Raw genomic sequence first — 12254 nt, forward strand, 5'->3', positions numbered from 1 at the left:
ATATTATCAGATGGGACAATATGGCAAAGATGGGAATACATGTTTCTGAACACGTATATATATCATTGTATATATCGTTGTACTTGTAGTACTGCGCGTCCATTCCTCTGCAGCCAATTTCCTCTGCAGGTCATATCACCCAATAAACGTTTAACATTTTTAAAAACTATATTAAAAAATTGATTCCCGCCCATTTGGGAAACCCTTCCAGGGCCATCAAGAAACTCCACGGTTTCTCTAAACTCTGGCTAATAAAGCTTGACCTAAAGTGAGGACACATTGTGAATAATGGCTTCCTTATTAGCCAAAGACTGATAACAAGTCAGTGCCTACTAGCAAGAGAGACAGACACATCAGGAGGATGGTAAAGATGGGAGTACATGTTTCTGAACCCATGATAAAGTACTCACGGTCCACATGCAGATGTGATGGATGAGCCATCTGAGCTATGCAGGCGAATGGCACTGAGAGCAGTATCATCCACAAATCTTCCCATGTATGGTTGTACCTAGGAAAATGTCAACAGTTTGGAAGAAACACAGAGAGGTGCTCATTCACCATAGAATTGGAACCTCCATGTTCAAAGGTCATATACCTCCAAGGATCAGCCTCTAATCAAATCAAAGATGTCCTGAATCAATAGATCCAAATGTCCCTGCCACATTTATCTGGCATGGGACCTGTGATGACCCCACAGTGTTCCCAGAGTTGTGCCATTGAAAGCAATGCCTCCTGGGGCCTTCTGAAATGTGTACTGAAATACTGAGGGCCAAGATAAGTCAAGACTGGCCCTTTGCTTTGAGAAAATAGCAAGATAGCAAGAGGGCTCCAGCAAACACAGGGATGGGCACCCCAGCTCCCACAGGTAGCATGTAAAAGATAACTGCTTCAACCATGACATCACACTGGATCCTTCAGCATTACTTCATCTTTCCTCGAAGGAGAACATTTGTGAACAAAAATCATGGTACAATAATATGAGGCCTCCCCTGTTTACAGCTTTCAGGACCAGAATCACACGGAGCTGGAAGAGACCACGGAGGGGCATACAGTTCATATCCACTCCCAATCTTCTCTGGAACAGTCTTAAACCAGGAGGACAAGATGAGAACAAGGGTTCTTACCTTCAGTGAAAAACCTTTGGCATACCCTTTTGAGCAGAACTTCTGTTTTCCCCATTCACCTCCTGTTCCTCCACTAGTCACTTTAAGAATAGAAGTGATTTTTCGAAATTCAACACCCCACAGTCAGCACAAGAGTGTCAGGAAAAGGGCAGTCGTAATGGTAATGGTAATCTCCATACCGAAGTTTCCAGTCAGCAGAGGAACAGGTAGATGGCAACAGCCCTGGAGACCAGGAACCTCATTTATAGGAAGCTATGTGCGATGCCTGATTAATCCTATGGAAAATAGGTACATTCGCTACTATGTTAATGTGCTCTTGCCCTGATCTGATCTTCCTCAAGAGTATGGAAATCATTCCACACAATTAAACCTTCACATTCTGATGCTGTGTGTTGGTTGGTTGGAATTCCACCTTAGGGCAGTTGGTGACTGAGGAACGTTACCCATCACTCCCACTGCTAAAACTCCCCAGCCAGATCCTGACCTTCCTTGGGACCTCCAGCATTATCCCCTGGCAATGGGAGAGGCACCTAAAATGCAATGCAGAGTCACTGGCACTTCTGTTTTCCTGGCACATTGCACTGCCATCATCTGGCATGGCGTCATCAAAAGGCAAACTCACCAGAACCTGTGCCACCAACACAGGTGGCAAACCCTTCTGTGGTTAGTATTTGCCATTCGTCTTTGCAAGGCTCCATGTTGTTCTTCTTGCTGCTGCAGTGTAGGCTCATTTGATTTACTCAAGGGCCATTCAATTTCGGCAGTCAAGTACAGCACACTGGGCAGGAGTCTGATATCCACCACACTGTCGTGAACCAGAGCTTGCGAGGTTCCAGATGGCTCATAACTACTCAATTTGCCTGGGATTGGGGAAGTTCCTCCCTTACAGGGGTTGAGAGAGCGACCAGCCCAAAGCAAGAAATCAGCTATTGCACCGCTATAGAAAGGGATATCTCCTGTCTTAGCCCTTCCCCCCACAATCACATCATCATTTTTGTTCAGAGAAAGCCAAATTGTAACCCAAAATCAGCTCTTCAATATACAGAAAATGTTGGATAAAGAAAATTTAACTTCTGAAATGTTGAAAATGTTTTGGAGAGAGGGGGAAGCTAGCCCCAGCCATGAACTGGTAATCTAGTTCTGGGTCATCTATTCCAACCTCCCGCAATATGCAGGACACTGACAACCCTATCGCTCACCCACTGTAACCTGCCAACCCCTTGAATCTTCACAGGATCAGATGGCTATCCAGCCTCTGTTTAAAAATCTCCAAACATGATGAGCCCATCACCTCCCAAGGAAGCCTGCTCCACTGAGAAACCACTCTAACTGTTATGAACTTCTTCCAGATGTTTAGATGGAATTTCTTTTGAATTAATTTCATCCCATTCATTCTGGTCTGTTCCTCCGGGGCAAGAGAGAACAACTCTGCTCCATCCTCTGCATGGCAGCATTTAAATACTTGAAGATCCCCTCTCAATCATTTCCTCTCCAAGATAAACAGACCAAGCTCCCCCGACCTTTCTTCATACCTCTAGTCCAAACCCCTCACCATCTTTGTTGCCCTCCTCTGGACATGCTCCAGTTTGTCTACATTCTTCTTCACCTGTGGTGCCCAAAACTGAACACAGGACTCCCAAGTGAGGCCGAAGCAGAGCAAAGAGCACACACACATACACTGAATCCAGTGCCAGTGTGATGCAGTAGTTAAGATTTACGGACTCTAATCTGAAGAGCCAGGTTTGATCCCCCACTCCTTCCCATAGAGCCAGCTGGGTGATCTTTTGTCAGTCACAGTCCCCTTAGAGGCATTATCATAGAGCACTTCTCTTAGAGCTCTCCCTGCCCCACCAACTTCAAAGGAGAGAAAAACGGAAATGTGGGAAAGAAAAGGAAAGGTATTTGTACACTGCTCTGGGACTCCATTGGGTAGCTAAAAGTGGGGTATGGAAAGAAAGCTCTAAACCCTTTCCCTGACTCTGTCCATTGGCTATTAATATTTATCCACAGAATGGCTTTAGATACCACTTGTATTGACACACACTATTATACATTTTAGGCACTTTTGTGTATTATCATGTCCTTCACCAGGGAATATGGGTCACCCTTACATATTGGATGGTGATGCTAAAGCTGGCCTACCCTTGTCCTTGATCTGGAAACTTCAGCGAGTGCAAAATGCAGCTGCTAGGGTCCTCACTGGGACACCTTGCAGGGCCCATATCCAGCCTGTGCTGAGGCAGCTGCATGGATTGCCAATTGCTGCCCGGATCCAGTTCGGTTTTGGTTTTAACCTTTAAGGCCTTACGCGGGTTGGGACCCACATACCTGAGGGACCGCCTATTGCTCTATGCCCCACACAGGGACTTACAGTCTGCGGGGGGAAATCTATTGATCATTCCCAGCCCTAGGGAAGTGTGCCTAGCCTCGAACAGGGCCAGGGCTTTTTCTGTCCTGGCCCCTACCTGGTGGAATGAGTTCCCAGGTGAGCTGCCCTGCGGGATTTGACAATGTTCCTCAGGGCCTGCAAAACGGAGCTCTTCCACTAGGTCTATGGTTGAGGCTGGGGTCAGTGAGGTAGACCTATTGCCCCTCTGGGATCTGAAGTGCACATTGCTCCCTCTCCATTTTCCGTCCCATCGGTAGTAGGGGTGGGAGTGGGATATTTCTTTTTCCACCATACTGGGAGTTTTAATGGTGTTTTAATGGGAGTTTTAATGGTGTTTTAAGACTGTTGGTACCCACCAAAAGCCTGTCAGGGAGTGGCGGGAAATAAACAAATAAATATTTATCCACAGATTGGCTTTAGATACCACTTGTATTGATACACACTACAATATATTTTAGGTACTTTTGTGTATAAAGCAGAATGATCACTTCCTTTACCAGGGAAAATTGGTCATCCTTACACATTGGATGGTAATGCCAGAGTGGGATTGAAATAGGATACATGCACAAATGGGTTGAAAAGCATTGGATTGCTTAAAATATTCAGAAGGCCCAAGTAACCTTTCCAGAGAGGAACAAATGGCAAGCGGAAACCACGCAGACTGAGGACATGCCAACATTTAACTGCAACAGAAAAACTTCACATCGTTGAGTCCAGAACGTTCCTCTTTTCTAACACCTGCGAAATGCACTTTTGACTGGATCCCACAAATGCCGCCCCCGTTGCAATACGCGCTCCATGGGCCGTAGGAGCCCCATTCATGTCCGCTTCCTTCCAGTTCAGTTCCATCTGTGCACGTAAACATAATGTTCTCTCCTGCTGTATTATCAAAAAACCCTTGATTTGGTGTGGCACGGAGTGAAAATGAGTTCAGGTAACCTGACTTGCACGATCTTTCATTAGACCATGATCCATACCTAACAAAGCAAGAAAAAAACTTATGATGGGAAGTTTTACACAGTCAGTCTGTGGCCACCTTTCTTTTCCTTGAAATCACTGTGTGGGAAGGGATGACAAATCCACCTATTGGGGCTCTGCTCTCATGAGTCCAACTAGACATTTATGCTAGTTGGTCCAATGGATTCTCATCAAATAAACTGTCAAGCTAAGAATCTTACTTTATTTACTACTAGTAGTGATTACCTGGTTTTTACCCTTGAAATACTTCCTGGAACGAAAATTCTCTGATTCTTTAATATTCAGAATTCTAAATATATCCCAACACGTTTTGCTACATAGCTTTATCAAGGGACCCTGGTTAAGAAAGCGTGACCTAGAATGAGGCCAGATTATGAATAATGGATTCCTTATTATTAGTGTTAACAAGTCAGTGCCTACAAGCAAGGGAGCAAGATGGAGTGACACTGACAGACATGTCAGGAGTCATGGAAGAGCTTGTTAAAAGAAGAACCAGGAAGCAGATAGCAACCTCATTGGCAACAAAGTTACCTGCCTATAAAATGGTTCTGTTATATCAGGAGCTGTTGGAGATGCATGATCAGATCTTTTATTGAAAAGCCTTAAACAACAATAGAGAACTAAGCTGGGCTGGGTTTACTGTAAAGCAGGGGTAGTCAATCTGTGGTCCTCCAGATGTTCATGGACTACAATTCCCATGAGCCCCTGTCAGCGTTCATGGGAATTGTAGTCCATGCACATCTGGAGGACCACAGGTTGATTACCCCTGCTGTAGAGGAACTTCTCCCCGCATAATACTTTCCCAGAGTAAATTCTCCCCTCCAGGAAAGATGTACAATAAGAGCATGCAATGCTACCTCTTGATTCATCTCTTTGTTCTGTAATGGGAAGGGAGCAGTAGTAATAGAGGGGATACTATATTATTGAATGTGGATACATCTTTCTGAACATACAATAGAGTACTCACCGTCCTTCTAAGGATATGATGGTTGAGCCATCTGAGCAATGCAGGCGAATGGCATTGAGAGAACTATCATCCGTAAAAGGTCCCATGTATGGCTCTATCTAGGAAAATGAACACAGTTGGGCAGAAACACAGAGAGGTGCTCATTCACCAGAGAAATGGAACCTCCATGTTCACAGGCCATAGACTCCCAAGAATCAGCTGCTTTGTTTTCATGCCCCACTTGTGAGCTCCTCAGTGTCACTTAACTGATGTGGGAAAATGGATGGTGCGCAGACCAGACCACATTCCACATTTTATGTGGTTTACTGTTCCAGTTGGTGTGAGGAGTGAGATTTCTCTTTTGCTTCAACTAAAATAACAAAACCCTTTTCCTAACGGCCTCAAGAAAAAAATGGGCTGGTTCAATAGATCCCAATGCTGCATTGAGGTTCATGTGGGATCTGTGAAGATATTAAGGGAAAGACCACAATTACCTATGTCATGTGCTGGTTTCTTTCTTTCTTTCTTTCTTTCTTTCTTTCTTTCTTTCTTTCTTTCTTTCTTTCTTTCTTTCTTTCTGCCACCTCCCCTTCCCCCCCCCCAAATTCCTCGGGATATATCATCACTAGAAAACAGATTAGAATTGCACTGTATCCAATCTGCCACAGAGTACCAGCAGCAGCTTCTGATCTGATAATTTGGGTTTATTTCCCCACTCCTCCACATGCTGCCAGCTGGGTGACCTTGGGTTCATCACAGCCCTGATAGTGTTGTTCTCAAAGAGTAGGAATCTCATGGCTCTCTAAGCCCCTCCTACGTCACAGCATGTCTGTTTTCGGGGAGGAAAGATAGGCAAATGTAAGCCACTATGAAACTCCTTTGGGCAGTGAGAAATGGGGTACAAAAGCCAACTCTTCTTCTTGTAAGAAAGGTAGGGTATACATAAACACTAAACAAATCTAAAAACCATCAAAAGAGACCAAAATGGAGCACAAAGCAAAGCCATACAGAGCCACAGAAATCTATTAGGGAAGCAACTTAATGATATCATTTGTTAAGAAGCTCTCTTAACCAATACTAGTCTTTATCAGTCAATTTAAGGTGGTCAGAAATGAGATTCAAAGAGGCTGGAATAGGTTGGCCCATGACACCAGTCAGGTTCTATGTAATCCATACACCAATCCCAAATTCTATTTGTGCTGCGAGTTCCAGGTTCAAACTTAGATTGTCATGTGCCTGAGGACTTATTTGGATTGTGACTGTAACCAATGCAGGAACCGGGCATAAGTTTATCTCTCCTGCCTCTTTCCTGAACTGAGGCAACCTCAACGAGTCTTATTTGCCTCAGGGTATAGCCCATTGCTCTGAGGACAATGTATCAGGACACTGAAGGTACCTTTTCCTCACAACGAATTGTAAAGGCAGCCTCATACTCAGGGATTTCCAATCTTGTGCATTCAGTGCAAGCTTCTTGAGTTTTGAGACTGGGTGGTGGGCCCAACCATAAAATGACTGTCACTGGAGGCAAATACAATCCAGTCCAATGGAGTGAGGCTTTCTCTTCTGACAAGGGAAGCTATCTCTAAAGAAGTGAGATAAAACAGGACTTTGGGAAGAAAGCAATACACCAAGAGGACTTCTGGAAACATAGTACTGGCCATCACAGCACGCTCAGGTTGCACATGGAAGATGATGGCTTTAACCACTACATCACACTGCATCATTCAGCATTACCTCATCTTTCCAGAACATTTGTGAACACTACAGCTTTCAGAATCAGAACTGCAGGGAACTGGAAGGGACTACAGAGGGCCACCCATGCCAACCCCCCACCTTCTGAGGGACTGAAAATACACACTCCATCAACAGGATCGGGCTCAAAACAATCTATGAACTGTCACAAAATACCATTCTGAGTCAACTCCTCTAAAAGCCACCTAATGTCAAAGCAACCCTCTGCTGCATAATCTTTTAAAGCTTTCCCCACCCACCATACTCAGGAACCCAAGAGTAGATGAAAGTAAATTATCACCCAAGATAGCTTCCCCATGTGATGTTGGGATATGGAGAACAGAGCCTGAAGAACAGAGGCGACGAGATAGAGAGAGTGCTTACCTTCAGTGAAAAACCTTTGGCATACCCACTTTGGCAGAGGTGTATTGGTCCCCATCCACCATATAATACTCCATTAGGCACTCTAAGAACAGAGGTGTAACTTCGTGCTTCCACACCCCACAGGCAGCACAAGAGAGGCAGGGAAACAGCAGACGCAATGGTAAACTGCATATCGAAGTTTCCAGTCAGCAGAAAGAGAGGTAGATGGCAAAAGCCCTGGAGAGAAGGAACCTTATTTATAGTACGTTATGTGCAATTATTCCCATAGAAAATAGGTACATTCACTACTCTGTTAATGTGCTCTTGCCCTGATCTGATCTTCATCTAGAATAGGCAAATCATTCCACACAATTAAACTTTCACATTATGATGATTTACATGGGTCAGTTGGAATTCCACCCTAGGGCAGCTGGCCCAGGATGGAAAGTGACTGAGGAGAGGTATCCCACCATCACAGCCAGATCCTGAACTGTCTTGGGACTCACCTTTTGCTGCCTGTTTTGAGAGTTTGGCTAAAGCCATCCAAATAGGGGGTCACTGGGGGGCTCTAAAGCTTCCAAAAACATGGTTGTTGAGATTAATGTTGAGAAATTATTTTTTGCAGCTGCATATTTCACAGGAGATCCTGTAAAGTGTGTGTGATCTTGGGGTACTTGTGGACTGCAAACTAAATATGAGCAGACAGTGTGATGCAGAGATTTGAAAGGTGAATACAGTTGTGATCCAGTGTGGTGAAGTGGTTAAAGAGCAGCAGACTCTAATCTCAAGAGCTGGGTTTGATTCCTGACCACTCCTTCACATGTAGCCAACTGGGTTGCAAATAGGGATGGGCGATTCAGATTCAGAAACATCTGAATTACCTGTATTGGGCCAGATTTGGACATTTCTGAATCAGAAACAGTTCGAATCGGGCCCCTGTGGCCTCGAAATGGTCCGAATCGCCGAGATTCGCCGATTCGGCAGCCAAATCGATTCGGTTCTGAATTGATTTGGCCAAGTCGGAGGCCAGGCAGATGTCGCCTGTAGCCTCTTGGCTACCCTCTCTAGTTTTTTTGTTTGTTTGTTTTTCCCCGCCGAAAATGGCGGGGGGGGGAGTGAGTGGCCAATCAGAATTCCTGTAGCTTTTCAGCTCAGGCATTCTGGCCACTCATGGGAAACTTTTCATTTTTAAATCCCCTTGCTTTGTAGCCTGCCCAGGAGGAGGCTACTTAAAGCAAGGGGCTGCTTGCTGGTGCTCACTTGAGCTCTCTGGCTGGCTGGCTGGCTGTGCTGCTCCCAAGCTCCCCGCCTGGCTGAGCAGCCTGCCTGCCTGCCTCCTGCACCTGGACCTGGACCTGGCCTGGTGGACATCGCTGGAGAAGATATCTAATAGTTGGTTTTAGGGGGGGGGTTCCCTCTCTTCTTTTCTATTTTTCTCTTTTTCCCTCCCTCTTCTCCCTCTCCCTCCCTCCTCTTTTCCAAAGTTTTGTGCCTTTGGGTTTCTGTGGGTGGGGACCTGTGGGGGGGGGGGATTTGATATTTGTGTTTGCTTTTTAACTGTGTTTTAAAGTTTAACTGTGTTTGCTGTTTGGTTTTGTTTAAAAGTATTTGGGGGGGCTTTGTATTTTGAATTTGTATTGTTTCTGGTTGTTTTTGGGGGGGTTATTTGATTGTTTTGGTTTTTTATCCCCAGTTTTTCTCAATTGCCACCTTTGGGCTTCGTGCCCTGGGTGGCTGCTGGTTGTTTGGTAGTTGTAGTTTTTTTTTGGTGGGGACTAGTTTGAGTTTAGGGGGAATTGTATTTGTTCATAGGTTGGTTTAGCTGTTAGGGCTTTGCAGGGCCAGTTTTTCTTGATTGCCACCTTTGGGCTTCGTGCCCTGGGTGGCTGCTAGTTGTTTGTTTGTTGAAGCTGTTTCTTTGGTTAGCCGAGGCAGAGTTAGCTTGTTTGGTTAGCTGTTAGGGCCTTGCAGGGCAAGTTTTTCTTGGTAGCCACCTTTGGGGGAGTGCCCTGGGTGGCTGCTGGTTGTTTGTTTGTTGAAGCTGTTTCTTTGGTTGGCCTAGGTAGATTTAGCTTGTTTGGTTTGGCAGTTTGGGCCTTGCAGGGGCAGTTTTTCTCGGTTGCCACCTTTGGGGGAGTGCCCTGGATGGCTGGCAGCTGGCATTTTTTGGATTGTTTCCTGGGGGGGGGATTGCTGCGTTCTTCTTGGGGTGCCCAATTAGGAGTGACTCTTTAAATAGGCAGTAAAATCCATAGTGTTAGGAGAAATTATAAAGTGCTAATAATTTTTTAAAAAATAGATAGTTTCTTGCCTAAGTAGCCAGATAGGATTTTTATAAGAGAACAGTGAATTGGGTTCTAGGTTAAAATAGTACTTTCTTGATAGTTTAAAAAACTTGAAACCAGCAGGGGCTGTGCCTTATTGAAGGCCAGCTTTCCAGGAATTGATTTAGAGGCCAACAGGTTTAGGGGTTCTTCTTAGCAGATCAAGTGGGGGCTTGGTGCATAAATCTGTTCCAGCCTCCCTTCTAGCTAGTAACACTCAGGTAGCTTAAAACACTTTAAAAGTGTAAAAAGTTTTTTTTCTAATTTTTCCCTGCTGTACGTTAGCTAGGCCCAGATAGGTTCCGTAAGTTAGAAAAAAACAAAAACCAAGAGAGAGAACAGGAAAACTCCATAGAAGTTAGGTCAGCTTAGGATCTATCTAAAAAAACTAAACAGGTAGCTGGTGGGAAGTTTTATAAGTTACAAGGTTTCCTTAGAAACAGGTGTTAGGGCAGTTAGTGGCAAGGCCTCAAATTTCCCTGTCTCTTAGATTAGAAACAGTTTGTCCAAGGGAACAACATGAGTGGCAAGAAGGAAGGTCAGGCTAGGGGCCCTGGGGGAAAGGCCCAACAGAAAAATAGAGGGATGGAGGGGAGTGAGAGGGGGAAGGAAGCGTCCTTCCCCCCACCTGAGAAGAGGCCTGTCTTGGGTCGACCTTCCACCACTCCGACCTCTGGCCGGAGTGGTGCAATAAAGAGCATCCGCAAGGGTCTCTTTATTGAGGCAGCTGCCGGGGCGCCCCCTTCTAAGGTGCGTCAGGCAGGGGTTTTTGCTGGCACTTCTGCGGGGCCTGCTGATCAGGCCCCTCGTGTCGCTCCTTTTGCTAGTAAGGCATGGGAGAGTCAGGAGGAGTTGCCTGATCTCTCCCTCGGGGTGAGTGGCTTATCCTTCATGACCCCAAGCATCACCTCGGGGGTGCAGAGATCCCTGGAGGAGATGGGTGAGGGACTGGCCCACCAGTCTACTCCCCTTTCTCCTCTAGGATCCAGCAGGCTTCAGTTGGGGGGGGGGAACAGGAGCAGATGGAAGATGAGGTGGCACCCCCTGCCCCACTATCTCAACCCCTTCCCCCTCTCTCACCTCCTTCTGTCCCCACGTCAGGACACGGTGTGTCCGGGCCGAGCTCCTCACAGGAGGCAGCTTCCCAAGCTGCAAGCCAGCCTGTGTTGTCCAAAGGCTCCAAAGTCTGGAATTACTTCCAGACAGTGGAGGGAACCCACCTAGCAGAGTGCCAGCTCTGTAGGCAGAGGGTTAGTTGAGGAAATTTTGTGAAAAACAAAATGCCTTAAAAAAATGGGCTCAACTGCTTTTTTAAAAATTCAAATATACATAATATAGCTAGAGCCAGTTTGGTGTAGTGGTTAGGGGTGCGGACTTCTAATCTGGCATGCCGGGTTCGATTCTGCACTCCCCCACATGGAACCAGCTGGGTGACATTGGGCTCGTCACGGCACTGATAAAGCTGTTCTGACCGGGCAGTGATATCAGGGCTCTCTCAGCCTCACCCACCTCACAGGGTGTCTGTTGTGGGGAGAGGAATGGGAAGGCGACTGTAAGCCGCTTTGAGCCTCCTTCGGGGAGGGAAAAGTGGCATATAAGAACCAACTCTTCTTCTTCTTCTTCTTCTTCTTCTTCTTCATTTGGATAAAACGGGCTTCCCATAGACCATGGATTTGTACATATAATTACTCCTCAAATTGACTTTTCCCCCTAAAATAATGTCAATCAGCTCTAATAAGAAATATGTAGGAGGATTGTGGTCCAGTTGCGTGTCCAAGTATATTTTAGACACCTTCCTTGCTTCATCCAGGGAAATATTAGTATAAAGAGCTTTTACATCCATCATGACTAATATACTATTCATAGGAAGGTCTACTTTCCCCACCAAATTAATAAAGTGAGATGAATACTTCAAAATTTCAGATACATTAGTAATGGTACTACAAAGAAAAAGTCAACAAATTGTGACAAAGGCTCCAAAGCCATGATGGCTCAGAATTTGGGAGAACATATAATTGTGGGGTATTTGGATATTTATTAATTAAAATTAAAAATGTAGTTTGGAAATAAACTTCTGTCCGAAACAGAATCACTTTTATTTGAAATGACCACACCACCTCCTTTATCAGGTGATTTTATGACAATGTCAGGATCCATTTTCAATGTATTCAAGGCTACAGTTTCAGCTTTACTGTAGTTAAATTGTAATTAACTTACTTTTGTTTTTATTCCATGATTTTTATGTCCCTAAGTAAAACCCTTTTGAATGTATTTACCTCTGGAAATTCCTATCCCAGAACAAAAGCAGATTTAATTCTCAATTTCCTTTGATTCAAAAATGGGGATTCGTTTGCTAAGTTTTCCTAGCCGGATGGTCTTGAATAAGTCTACCCTCATTT

General features: G+C 45.1%; 1 long non-coding RNA gene across 1 annotated transcript; it reads right to left on the reverse strand.

Annotated features, from left to right (window-relative positions):
* Window positions 1-410: 410 nt before the first annotated feature.
* On the reverse strand, window positions 411-7576 carry LOC143839488 (uncharacterized). Its single transcript, XR_013231729.1, has 3 exons — window positions 7553-7576; window positions 5459-5556; window positions 411-508 (listed from the first exon to the last, which is right to left on the reverse strand). It is a non-coding gene; the product is annotated as an uncharacterized LOC143839488 (long non-coding RNA).
* Window positions 7577-12254: the final 4678 nt, after the last annotated feature.

This window comes from Paroedura picta, chromosome 6, assembly GCF_049243985.1.
Source record: "Paroedura picta isolate Pp20150507F chromosome 6, Ppicta_v3.0, whole genome shotgun sequence".
Lineage (NCBI taxonomy): Eukaryota > Metazoa > Chordata > Lepidosauria > Squamata > Gekkonidae > Paroedura > Paroedura picta.